At 38.6% G+C, this 14,097-nt stretch overlaps 1 protein-coding gene across 13 annotated transcripts in view; it reads right to left on the reverse strand.

Annotated features, from left to right (window-relative positions):
• Window positions 1–14,097, reverse strand: part of POU2F1 (POU class 2 homeobox 1) — a 121,774-nt gene that overhangs the window by 84,613 nt on the left and 23,064 nt on the right. The window contains exon 3 of one of the 13 annotated variants that reach the window (XM_087894975.1): window positions 12,652–12,792. The exons of 11 other annotated variants lie outside the window; for them this stretch is intronic. The gene's annotated coding sequence lies outside the window, so the exon portion shown is untranslated. Of the gene's footprint in view, window positions 1–12,651; window positions 12,878–14,097 lie in introns of those variants that run through there. One more of the 13 variants, XM_087894973.1, reaches the window with a different exon arrangement.

The raw sequence follows: 14,097 nt of genomic DNA on the forward strand, positions 1-14,097 counted from the left end.
CAGCAGGGATGATGAAGAGGTGAATACTAATAGAGGGACAATATAATGAAGCTAATGGAGTTATTCTGGACAGAGAAGACATGGGATCACCCACATTCAGCGGGGCAGTTCCTTGCAAAAAAGTCTGCAGGGTCCAGAGAATATATTGGCAACTGCAGAAGACACCATGCTCATAGTCTTACATGAATCTTATTTAAAAGATACTGGGTCTGCTTGATCTATTTTCTAAAGGATGATTAAATGCAAAAATCTTACCAGGATTTTTTTTATAAGACCAAAAGCACAATTTACATTTGGAATATTGTCTCTTTTACAGTATTTTTTGAATTAAATAAAAGCTAATTCATCTCCTTGGGAAAGAATAATGTTTAAATTTATTAAGGAAGCTGATTGGCAGATTGTTAAGCAAAGAGATAACTAAAGAAGAAGAGAAACATGAAGTTTTGAGAAGAAAATATGATTATATAAATATGGAGTGCTAAAAGGGATTAAAGTGTTATGGACTTTATAAACTAAAACCTATGTTTTGTTTTTTATTCCCTTTTATAGATTATAAATATGAAATAAAGAAAAATGGTTGTTACTAAAAGGAGTGAAAGTTGTAAGAGTAGATTCTTGGACAACTCCAGAACAATACATCTGCTTATGATAAATTCATAAAAGAGAATATTGTTGTCATCCAGTACTATTACATTATACAAAATGGATATATATAGAAGTACACATGATGGGAGATAACACAAGTAATTTTGCAGAATATCAAACCTTTTACAGATTTTTGCTGAATATTGAAAGAGGTAAAATTATGACAGAAAAAGTTTTGAATAATATAATAAAGGGATTGTGGTTATGTTTAAGCAGGAGGAAAGGGATGTTTTATTTAACAGCTATAATAAAGGTGAGAAATGAGCAGCGTGGTGGCCTAGTGATGAAGACACTCACCTCCTACTCAGAAGGTTGAGAGTTCAATCTTAAGTAATGACAGTTTTTTCTTCTCTTAGAGCGCGAAGAAAAAAAAATCTGCTGCAAACTCTGTGTGATGTAGGGAAGGGTATCCAGCCAGTAAATGCTCAGCTCCGTCCATTCACCCAACTCTACCTGTAATCTAAGGGATTACAGAGTCATAAAAAGGGAGGGTTTTTTTTAAAAAAAAATGAAGGTCAGAAACAACTTCTTTAATTTTCTTTTTTTTTCCTTTCTAACGTTTTCTTTTCTTTTTTTCCTTTTATTATTTTTATTTTATTTAAGTAAAAATTTGTAACAAAATTATATAAAATAAATAGAATATTCAGTATTGGGGAAAGCCCCATATCAGTAAGGAATGTTTAACAGTAGAACAAATTATTTAGAAAGGTGGCAAGCTCCCCATTGTTGAATGCATTAAAATAGAGGCTGGCCAGCTATCTCTCTGGGATGCTTTTATTTACAATTTGCAATGGCCAGGGGTTGAATACAATGCACTTACATGGTTCATTTTAAGCTGTGTAAACTCAGCTAGTGTGATTTGTAAACTATAGTTAATGACTTATGATGATGGATAAATGTTCCCTTTCTTTCTGAAAGATGGGAGATATCAGTATTAAAATATTTCACTGAATTAGAAGCCAGAAAAAAACAGCACCAGCTTTCTTTCACATCAGAACTATTTCAAGGAATGTTTTTCTGGAACACAGATGCCATCTAGAGGAGCAAAAGAAGAAAAACAATATACTGCATCTAATTAGAGACAGAGCAAATAGGACAGGCAAGTTTATTTATTACTCATTACCATACCATCTACCCACTCTGCATTTGTGATGTTTTAAAAAATAACATATTTTAAACTTTGCTTACATTAGTAGTAATTTGACAGTGTTACCTTCAGAAATTTTCGAAGTTCCTTAGTATAGAACCATGAAACACACTTCTGGAACAGTTGTACACATGGTCATTAATAGATAACTGCTTATATTTTGTAGCAGAGTATGTAAATTTCAGGAAATGTTTATTTATTGAATATATTGAAAGAAACATATTTTAGATCACTGTCCAAGAATAAAAGTTATTATGTCCTAATTACAAAGACTGATCAAGGAAAGGCTTGGCATTGAAGTGCAGATATCTGTTGAAGAGAATGAAATGGTGTTTTAATTTGTTAAAAGTAATTGATATATTGAATAATTTAATAGAACTCCAAAGTTACAATATTTATATAGTTTGTAAAATAAGCAGCAGCTATTTAACTATAAGGTGTTCTATACATTATCAATTCTTTTTAAGGCACATTTGGGAAAGTACTTAAAATTATTGTTTATTCCAGGTATTCTGGTACAATGCATTATTAAGGCTAGTAAAATTCTTTTTAAGGCACATTTGGGAAAGTACTTAAATTATTGTTTATTCCAGGTATTCTGGTACAATGCATTATTAAGGCTAGTAAAATTAAGGAGTAAAATTAATTAGTAAAATAAGGAGTGCAGAGCATAGTGCTATTCAAAATACTTTTAACTGGAATTTCCATTGATCCTGGCAATTGACCATGCTGGATGGGCTTGAAAAATTTAAAACATTCAGAAAACACCAGGCTGTGTAGGATAGAGATTTGTTTATAAATATATTCAGCAATTACATCTATTTTTCCCATTTACAATTCAAGATATTGCTTTTCACATACACATTCTTGAACTACTGGAGTTAAAATATCTGAAAGATTATATCCTCGTAATTAAAATTTTACAAGTTCTATTTGCCCATATTGGATAGTCTGGAGGAGAATTCAGAGACTGTTAGACACTGCTGAAAACAAGTTTTATTAAAGGAATCTCGAACTTATCCAGTAGTTATCACAAAGAACAACCGCATAAGCTTCCCATGTGGCCTCATAAACATCTCACAATACTTTGTGATTACAGAATTCCCATTTACAGGAGAACAAATAGAATAGTAATGCACGGCAACCTCTAATGTTATGGAAATGCAAAAGGATTCCTGCCGTCTTTTTCTTGAATGATGTTCAAATCTGTTCCAAAGTTTTCAGTCCTGTGATGCAGATTTGACTACTACATGGGAGGTAGAGGCAACATTTTTTTTAAAACCAGTGGATCCAACACGCAGGCTGAAACCAACAAAGGCCCTTTTGAAATACTATGTCACAGAATACAAAGAAGTGTTTTTTAATATTATGAAATGTCATCTGACAAAATAATTCTATGTGAACTCTCTAGAGCTTGGTCCTTTGCAATTTGGATGTTGAATAATTCCCCCAACAGCCTCAGACTTAGCAGTTATTCAGCGAACAAAAACTGTTGTGTTTTACCTCTGAAGTATTGGTTTTTTGATAGGTTTTATATATAGCCTTCTTCTTATATATTTCTTCATTCTTCTTGTATAAATAGCTTTCAGAATTTTCTGCTATCATACCAGGATGGTCAGCCACTCAAACTAAAAAAGGTAGAGACCATTAGAAGACATCCTAGCTCTTTCACGAACTGCACTGCTGATTCCTAATTCCTTAGAATACGCAGAAATAGCTCTTAAAAAAAAAAAAGAAATATAATAAAGAACACCAAAAAAATCATTTTTAAAAAAAGAATGGGTTCATATATAACTTATACATGATTTCACATTGCTCCCATAACTAAATACTGTACAGTTAGTCCTCAACATATGCCCACAATTCAGCCCAAAATTTCTGTTGCTAAGAGAGATAGTTGTTAAGTGAATTTTGCCCCATTTTAGATCTGTCTTGCCACAGTTGTTAAACGAATCACTGCAGTTGCTAAATTAGTAGCACAGTTGTTAAGTGAATCTGGCTTGCCCATTGACTTTGCTTGTCAAAAAGTTGCAAAAAGGTGATCACATGACCCTGGGACACTGCAGCCCATCATAAATATGAGTCAGTTGCAAAGCATCTGAACTTTGATTGTGAGACCATGGGGATGCTGCAATGGTCATAGGTGTAAAAAAGGGTCATAAGTCATTTTTTCATTGCCATTGTGACTTTAAAAAAGTGACTTATGATCATTTTTCACTCTTATGACTGCTGCAACATCCCCATAATCACGTGACCAAAATTCAGGTGTCTGGCGACTGGCTCATATTTATGACACTTGCAGTGTCCCGGAATCATGTAATCACCTTTTGTGACCTTTTGACAAGCAAAGTTAATAGGGAAGCCAGATCCACTTTACAATCATGTTATTAACTTAGCAAATGTTACTTAACTGTGACCAGAACTGTGGCTTGGTTGTGGTTGTAAGTAGAAGACTACCTGTAGTTATTTTTTATTCATTTATTTGTTAAAGAAATGTACATGGCCACCTAACTTTTAGCGATTTCAGGTAGCGTATAGGAATAAAACCCACAATATAAAGCCCAATATACCTCCCCTCCCCCCACGACAACACTCAAACAAACCACTTGATGGGCTCTATATCAAATTTAGATCCCCAGGCCCGCTGAAAAACCATGTCTTCAGGGCCTTTCAGAAGAATATCAATTTTGGGATTAGTCTTCCTTCTGTGCAGATAATGTTCCATGAGGAAGCACCCACTATGGAAAAGACTCTTAGTCTTGGACCCACTGAGTGGACCACAAACCAAAACTGACTTGAATCTAAAAAGAAGGTGCTCATACTTCCTAGGATCCTATCCACTCTCTCAAGACCAATAGGAACAAACCATTCCCAGATAACCAGGCAAGAACGTGCCCCAGATACCTTCACCAGATCAGCAGCCACATCAACATCTAACTGGGAATGCATCCAAGCTGCTTTGTCTTCCAGGTACCTGCCCCTGCAGGTAGACCTCTATATCCTCCACAGAAAGAAGTGGGTCACTTTAAAGAGGATTGTTGGGTGATTATCTGATCTGTAGATGCAATCAGTGCAAAGTATTATGCTTTGACACTAAATCTCCACAAGGTGGGCATTAGTAGCTTCTCCAGTGTGATAGTGGGAAATTCCAAGAATGGGTAGTGACAATGTTCTTTCTGCCCAGAGACTGAGTCATCAATTTGTAGCCACACATCATTGCCTCTCTCTCTCTGGCTCCAGTTTTTGACTCAGCTAGCCTGAGAGACTCTTCGAAATTAGTTGATTTGCTGGACTTTTCTTGGACTCTCCATTCTTCATTAACACAGCTGTATTTAAAACGTGCTTCGGGGGATTTTGGAAGGAGCGCTGGCTTGCTGCCACGTGTTTCCCGCCACTGCTACGCCGACTGTCAAAGCAGATCGTGCTGCTAATCAGGGCTCTGGCACAGCTGCTAACTGCCTTTCGTCTCTAGACAGCTCCGCCTTGGCAAGCTCCCCTGGGTTCGTCCCAGCATTACTGCCTGAGCTTGCGAGCTTCCTTTGAAGCCGTGCACATGTGTACTGGCTCACCCAGTCCGTCCGGCGTGGCTGCCACCGCCTTCAGCCCTTGTCTTCCCACATGTTGATTGTGAGCCATCAGAGTCACTGCCTTGGGGACCCTAGGCACACTCTTTGATTGGAGGCAGCAATAGTTGCTCTTGTAGTTTCCAGGGCTGAGGCAAAGGAAGCTGTCAGATTACTCCTTGACAGCTCCTGCAAATTCCCGCCCTTTATTGCCTGCACTGTTAGTGCTATCTAACAATGCAGTTCCACAGGCTTGGTCAACAGAAGGCGCTGGTGAGTTATCCCCTCAAGCAACTCTGCATAGCAACAAGGAGAAAATTAATGATCCTTTCTCCTGCATTGCTTCAACTATCTGCCAGCAGCCTTCCATTAATGGATCTCAGGCGCCTGAAGCCACATTTACGCCCACTGTGGCTGGCCTACGCACTAGTGAGGAGGATAATTTGCAGGAAAGTTTAAAGCTTCTTATTTCCCAGGCCATCTCTCATGGCATATCTGCTGGGTTACAGCAAAGGAAATATCCTGCATCCTGAGCCCCTGACCCATCCATGACTCCACATAGACAGGCCCAGCTCCCTGCAGACCTGATATCGCTGCAGGCCCAATGTTCTCCCAGTCCATCCTCAGGTTGTGATCAATCCTTCCTGGGAGATGAAAGCCAGAGGTAGTTAGATCTATGTGAGGACGAGGGCCTTGTTCCAGACCCACCAGCCGTTACAGGCCTATTCCATCCCACTTTGTTTAAGTCTCTGCTTCATAAAGTAAGAGCCACTGCTCAGTTTGGAGTGGGAACAACCCCACCAGAGACATCTTTGGCGCCTCTAGATCCGGACACAGGATTCTTCTCCGCACCAGTGGCAAAGCAGAAGGAAATTCCAACTCCTAAGCTCTTCAGAGACATGGTACTCAAGCAATGGACTCACCCAGGGTCACTTCTCACCCCAAGTGGGTATGACAAGTGTTTTTACACTATGGCCTCTGAATTCTCCGAGACACTTCAGCTTCCCATAGTGGATGGGCCAGTGGCAGCCCTTGCCTCCCCTCTGCCATCCTGTCAGGGGACATAGCAGAAGGATTAAAGGCGGAGGACAAGAAATCTGAACTGTCCATGCGTAAAATGCACCAAGCGGCTGCCTGGGCAATCAAGGTGGCTATGGCTACTTCATTTTTTAATTGTGCCTCATTGCTCTGGCTCTGCCAGATGCAACTGAGAATACCACCACGAGGCATGGCTTCACCAGGATGTGAGCAAATTAATAGCAGCCACTCAATTCTCGGTGGATGCCACCTTAAATTCTGCTAAATATGGGTCCAGGGCCCTATCTTTGGCAATCACATCCAGACCAATGCTATGGCTCCATCATAGGGCAGCTTGGGCCACTCAGGCTTCCATTGAAGAAATTTACAGGGTGGTGACATGGACTTCCCCGTCGCCATTTATTAGATACTATAAGCTAGACACCTTCATGTCAACTGATGCATACTTCGGGAGGAGTCTTACAGAAGATGCATTCCTCAGGGAGGACTCCGGACCAGACGGCTTCCCACCCTTAGAGCAGTAGGCTTTAGTAAATCCCATTCTTGGACTCTCCCGCTATCACACAGGAGAAGGGGCGTTACTCTTACCTGACACACTTCTCTGTGGATAGCAGAAGAATCCAAACCTGTCCTGGTGACCGTCTGGTCCAGAGCCCAGGGACAGCTAATGGCACGAGAAGACTTTTATTCACAGCTAAGCCATCGTCGAAAACTGGAGCCAGAGATAGAGGCAATGGGGTGTGGCTATAAATTGATGACTCAGTCTCTGGGCAGAAAGGACATTGTCAATACCCATTCTTGGACTCTCCCGCTATCCATAGAGAAACAGCATGTCAGGTAAGACCAACGCCCCAGTTCTTACCCATGTTTGATTGAGTTTGTTTGTCTTCTGCCAGCAGTCTCTAGACATCTCTTAATTGCTTCATCCTCTCAATTCCTCTATTTATCATGGGGGCAATGAGGTCCACAGCTTAGGAGAAGTCTAGCCAAAACCTCTATCACCTCCCTATTCTAGACAGCAACTAGGGACTCAGCAGGATTATGCTGCAGATCTTTGGTTAGAATTCCCAGGTCCTTCTGAAACCCATCTGGGACTATCAGTCATTGGAGGTGGGCTGATCTAATAAGTCCCGTACCCCGAGGTTATGGCTCTAGAGAAACCCATAACCACCAAGGCATGATCTGACCATTATAAATATGTGGACAACAGCAGTTAGGATTGATTTTTTTTTCCTGTTGGGAGTAAAGATGGCATACATAATAAAATTAACAAACATTTCTAACCCTAGATGTCACTTGGGCTTTAATACAATAGTGACTCTAAGAATTAAGAATAAATTTCTCAATTTCTATATTCAGAACTTCACTACCCACAAAGTTTCCATCTTTAGATTTCTGACTCGATTAAGTGGACTATGACCACCTAATCACTGCATCTGGACCATTAGTCCAGAACATGCATACTATCCCTGATTCAAGTACTGTGGAAAAACATACAAGTAGTCCTCAACTTACGACCACAATTGAATTCAAATTTCAAATTTTGATTATGTGACCATGGGAATGCTGCAACAGTTGTAAATGTGAAAAATTGTCATAAGTCACTTTTTTTCAGTGATGTAACTTTGAACAAACACTAAATGAACTGTTGTAAGTTGAGGACTACCTGTAGTTGAGTATCATCATTGTAGTAGTGAGCCTCTCCACCCCAGAAATTATGAAGACTGCCCTCATGAATTTCATAAAAATATAAAGTAGAATTAGGGACAAAATAGTGCCTTATGTCACTACCTTGTACAACTGCCAAGTCAGAAACACAGCTATCAAATTCTATTTTATTATAAAGGAAAAAATTAGCAAGAAATCATGTAGGAACAACACATGCACACTCTTCTTTTTTCCTGCAGAAAATTATCTTTTTGGGACCATGGCTAGTTCTGCTCACAAACTAGGTCAGAACCCATACTGAAATAACTGATTCTCCAATAATATCTACAATGAAGATACTAACCTCTAAACCATTTTGCCTATGAAGGGGGTGCTTGTAGTACATCAATAATCGAGAAAAACCTCTGGATTTCAAGAGGGCTTTTCCAGGAGTAAGCAGACTCTTTGACATTTGGTGGTACTACTCTATATCACATAAGACTGTATTCACACTTTTTGGATCCGTTCAACCAACCACTTGTTGCTAATGTGGATCAAAAGGGCAGGAGAATGAGTGAGCATACAGTACAGAAGTTGGCTTTTATCCACATTCTCAGGTTTCAATCAAATCAAAAGCAGCCTCACACATAGTTAGAGCAAATAATGCATAAAGGCAAGATGTTTCATCCTCAATGCATCACATATCTGTCAGAGTGCTCCAAAATTAGGTTTCCTGGGACAGAATATATTTTGCAAATGTATTATTTAACAAGTATTTCCCACCATAGATAGATATGTGCTCTTGTTTAAAATGTGAAGTAACACTGGCCTATGAAGCTCAATAAAAGTCAAAATAGCCCAATTCTCCTATCTCCCTGAAATAACTGGTTTATTTTCTCTACATGAAGGCACTGGTTTTCTCCTTCCTATTTGTCCCTTTAATTCAACTCTTGTTCCCAAAGACAAACATACTTTCTAAATGCAATGCAGAGTATATTTAAAATATTTTCAGATCACTCGTCATATTTACTGCACTATTTTAAACCTGCATTTATTATGAAATGTATGTTCACTACAGAAACAGTAGCATTCAAAATAATGATCTGTAATGGCAGGTGGGAATGACCTTGGGAGGCAGTGGGAGGGCCACAGCCAGGGGAATTGTTGGATAAGAGTTAGCTTAGCCTGCAAAAAGAATGTGGATATGGCATACGTCTCAGAAGGAACCATTCCTAGTTTATTGGGATGTAAAGGCAACAGGGGAGAAACAAAATTTCAAACTTGCAAGATTTTAATATAACTTTAAATAAAGTACAATTAGTTCATCTGGGCATACTTTCTGTTCAGACTACCTCAACAAAGCTGACATAATCCTGTTCAGGGATTGTTAAAAGATAAAATAAAATTTAGTATTTAGCTGTTATAAATAATAAATGTTAAAGCATTTGAAAGTGTGCCAGTACAACTGAAGTCTTGAGGCTTATTTCATTTAGCACATTTCTTCTTCCACCCTATCCATTAGTAGTAACAGTAAGAAGATATAAATCTGGTCCCTTCTCTTCCATCTCCATATAGTTGATCCACTGGGTGGCACAGACCAGAGTATTAGTTTCCAACTGTCAATAACTGTGGAAATCAACAATATGTTTCCCATCACCAGTAAAACCTTCATCTTGATTATTCAGTTGATAGCAAAAGTGAAAATGATTCAGGTGACTGCCCTTTTGAAACTGAGGCCATATGCAGTTCATCTATTGCCTACTTAGGTTTTAAAATTGGAGTAAGCAACCTGCAACATACCAGAAATTGCTGAACCAGAACTCACCATCCTTCATCAAGAGCCGAGGTGATGTAGTGGTTAGAGTGCAGTACTGCAAGCTACTTCTGCTGCCTGCCTGCCTGCCTGCCTGCCTGCCTGCCTGCCAGCCATTTGGCAGTTCAAAGCTCACCAGGCTCAAGATTGACTCAGCCTTCCATTCTTCCGAGGTGGGTAAAATGAGGACCCAAATTGTTAGGAGCAATATCCTGACTCTGTAAACTGCTTAGAGAGGGCTGTAAAGCATCGTAAAGCGGTATCTAAGTCTAAGTGCTATTGCTATTGCTCACTGGAAAAAGTAGCTCAGCACAAATGAATGATCATACATTGCCAATACAGAACTTACATATATGACCAGCAACCTATGTACATTTACTATTTGAGCACAGTATGTAGATTTATAGGTGGAAATCCATTAAGCATTTGAATATCCCTCTACATCAGTGGGTCTCAACCTTCCTAATGCCACGACCCTTTAATACAGTTCCTCATGTTGTGGTGACCCCCAACCATAAAATTATTCCTAAAACCATTGAAAATTTGTGTTTTCCTATGGTTTTAGGCGACCCCTGTGAAAGGGTTGCTCGACCCCCAAAGGGGTCCCGACCCACAGGTTGAGAACCACTGCTCTACATTAATGATGGGATGGGATGAGAAGATACTGGAATACTAAATTACTAATTACTGACATCCAATAATTGAGGAGTTGATCATCCTTGATGAATGTTTTTTATTATTATTATCAGATACATCAGGCTTTCATCAACACTATCTACTTAAATTTAAAAATGCTCTTAATTTCATAAGTATTTTATATTGGTATGCTGCAAGTTTTTCAAACAGTTCTAGTATTCTGTAACAACTTAATGGGACACTGTGAAGACTAAAAGCAAAAAAAGACTATTCATTTAAAGGCATCAAGTCTTACATCACTAGAATTTTGATCATGGGTTCCTGGGCTTTTTTTTTTTTTCTTTTCAAACTGGTTTTGCTGCCTGAAAGAATTTGAAAACTCTTGGTATACAGCATAAAACAGCCTGTTAATTTACAGATAATTTGCACAATTCCTTTCCCATTCTCCATCATGGCTGGGGCTATCAAAAATCCAAACTATTCAGCATATCAAATTGTTTCCCTCAGAATACTATTGCTTGAGAAACTGAAGCTTTCAGAATCAGAACTACATTTTTCTTGATTTCTTGCTTGTATTAAACTCTGTACAACTCATGTGGAACTTGAAAGCTTATAGAAATACGAAAAAGTCTGTGAAAACATTTGAAATAGCTGCAAATTGTATAGGACTATAATCTATAATTTGGTTCCAGGTCCATGTAAATACTATTAATAGAAAAAGACATTTCAGGTAAACAAACAGCACTGAAAAACAGCTGGCATGACTTATAATTCACTGAGCCCACATTCACTACTGTTGTTGAGAAAGGCATCTGAAGCCTTAGAATAATGTTGTCATAAGATGACAATCAGGTGTTGGTTTGAAAGTCCCTGCAAAGTCACCAACAAGGTTAGATTATAAGAGGGCTTTATTAACTATTCACTGAAAGGTTAAAAGGCACATGACCTTGTAAAACTTTGCAAACTTTAATTATTTTTTCCAGATTTTTAGAAGCCCATTTATAGGCACTCTTCTATTTTTTAAAAAGCTATACATATTGGTTACCCATATTGGAACTATTTTTACAACCCAGGTCTGGGTAATGAATCATATTCTGATCAATGAGATTTCTGCAGTCCTAGAGGTGTGGTGGCTCAGTGGCTTAAAAGATGCTAGAAACGATTTCTGCTCTGGCAATTCAAGTACTAGCACGGCATGCCGGAGTGAACTCCCATCATTTGCTTCAGGTTCTGCCCACCCTAGCAGTTTGAAAGCATGCAACATGTAAGTAGATAAGATAGGTACCACTGTGGTGGGAAACAGCGTTTTGTGCTTGACCTGCCCCGATGCAATGCCCAAGTACAAGGTGACACTGATGGTGAGACAAGGCCTTGGGTGATGCCGCAGGACACCACTTGTCTTTCTGGTGCGGAGCTAATTCAACCCATATGGTACATCCTGGATAAGCATGTGAATGTGAACTAAATGGACTAGCACTGTTCAACAGCCAAATAACTACTATGAACTAACATTGTAGTCTCCTGGCTAATTGTACCATCACCATATGCTAAATAAATAATTTGCAGTTCTTTGAGAAAAAAAGTTATTGAACCTCAAGTAGCTAGAATGAGCAATAAACCCATTGCCAAGGCTTGCCTTCTGTTAATTCACTGTCAAGTAGTTGGTGTAATAAGTTTGTTATTCCTCCCAGGACTGATCCCAACAAAAATAGCTCCAGTAGAATTCACAGAGCACTATAGGGTGCAAAGAAGTCCAGAGCAATGGGTAAGAATCTGCAACACATTTTTTATTGCCTTATACTTTTTCCCACAAACCAAACAAAAATTGGCTCGGTATGTTTAATAAAGAAATAATACAGTATACCTTTATTTAATTTTAACAGGGCTTAAATGAAGCTCAGATCACTATAATTCACTATACCATAGGTTTCAGATAGTTTAAAGTTCAAAAATGTGGTCCCATCATTATATTTCCTGCAATTTAATATATAACTTGTACAAATGTTTTCAAATTTATTCATGTAAACTACATTTTAATTTTATAAAATATGTATAATACAATTTTATTGTAATTTTTGCAGTAAAATTTACTGTAATTATGTTATTATATCACAAGCCATCTTTAGGGAGAATATATCTCCATTCAAACTTTCATATCATACCTGCATGTCCACCAATGCTTGCTTTCTGTACAAAGCCACATAATTCACTTTCTCACTTTTTCATTCTAAAACATTTGCACTAGTTGCTACTTATTTCTTCACCATGATGAATGGCTTTTACTGCTCTCTCCATTTCTTTTGCTGCAAATGAATAGTGCAAAACATGTAATATCTATGTGCCAGCTCCAAAATACAACATAAATATTAACCAAGTTATCAAATGGGAATGATTTTCCAAGACTATCTGGAAATATTTAATTAGCAAATTCAATATTATTTGTTCATCTGTAGATAGAATTATATGCTTTTAATTTTAAACATTAAAACTTTAAACGTTAAAACCAGCTAGTTTTCAGCAAACTCAAATGACGCTACCCTTAGTGTGGCAAAGTTTTGGAGTTTCCAGACTTCAAGTAGCAGCAGGAGCCGAAGTAAGCCAATGGCCTTGTAAGAGAACAAACCTGCATCCTGTGGCTACTATGTATCAAAGGACAAATGGCAGTAGACATTTTGGTTTCTTTTTTGACATGTTTCTCACATTCTATCATGGATGTCTTGCTAGGTATTATATCACTAGTTGACAGCAGCCTTGATTTTATCTCATCTGTGTTTCTGAAGATTTGGTGGAAAACTAAGACTGGACTGATTGATCTGCAGAGCTTGATGCTGGTGGGTTTTGTTTTTTTTTAAAGAAATTGTTAGAAAAAAACCAGTTATTCCTCCACTTTTGGGGTGGGAGATGGGATGCTTGACTGATTTGCAGGGCAGTGTTTTCCTCTGACCTGCCAGATGAGAGTAGAAGGGATTGGAGGAAAAAGGGGAGGGGGGGGAGAGCATATGGTTGAAGAATAAGTAATGAAGACTGGCCAGTGTTGGTCAGAAGCACTCAAGTCCTTGGGCTAGACATGGGACCTTAAAATTGGGGGAGGAGAAGGTGAGACCTGGAAGTGATAAATTCTGTAAAAAGAGCAAGCAGAGATATCATGATGGTGATGCCAAGGGAAGCTGTGGCAGGTGTCAATCCTCCCAGATAGCTCAGACAGGAAACATGTCTAAATGAACTAATTCTACTTTATTGTAAGGTTAAATTAACATAAACTTGCAAGTCTGAAGGTACAAATTTCCTGCCCACTACTTTTAACTGCCCGAACAATTAGGACAAGTCCTAAATTTCTTCCTCTGACCATTAATCCACTAGGGGATTCTGTCTGATTGTTTAATCCTAGACAGGTTTATTTCCCCTCGTCCCTCCCCTCAGGCCATTCATACATTCCATTACAGTAAGAGATAAAAGGGACAGGGAATGCCATTCTTAGTATGGCAGCCTCTGGGTTTAGTATTGATGCCACATTCCACACCCTTAAGGCCTAATTAGAGTTTCAGTACCTTTGAATGAAGCCAGGTGGGTCTGTAATAAAGCCTCTTTATGTAATCATGGATGAGACA

The sequence above is a fragment of the Pantherophis guttatus genome, chromosome 5 (genome assembly GCF_059756535.1).
Source record: "Pantherophis guttatus breed Tessera chromosome 5, ASM5975653v1, whole genome shotgun sequence".
In the NCBI taxonomy this organism is placed as follows: domain Eukaryota; kingdom Metazoa; phylum Chordata; class Lepidosauria; order Squamata; family Colubridae; genus Pantherophis; species Pantherophis guttatus.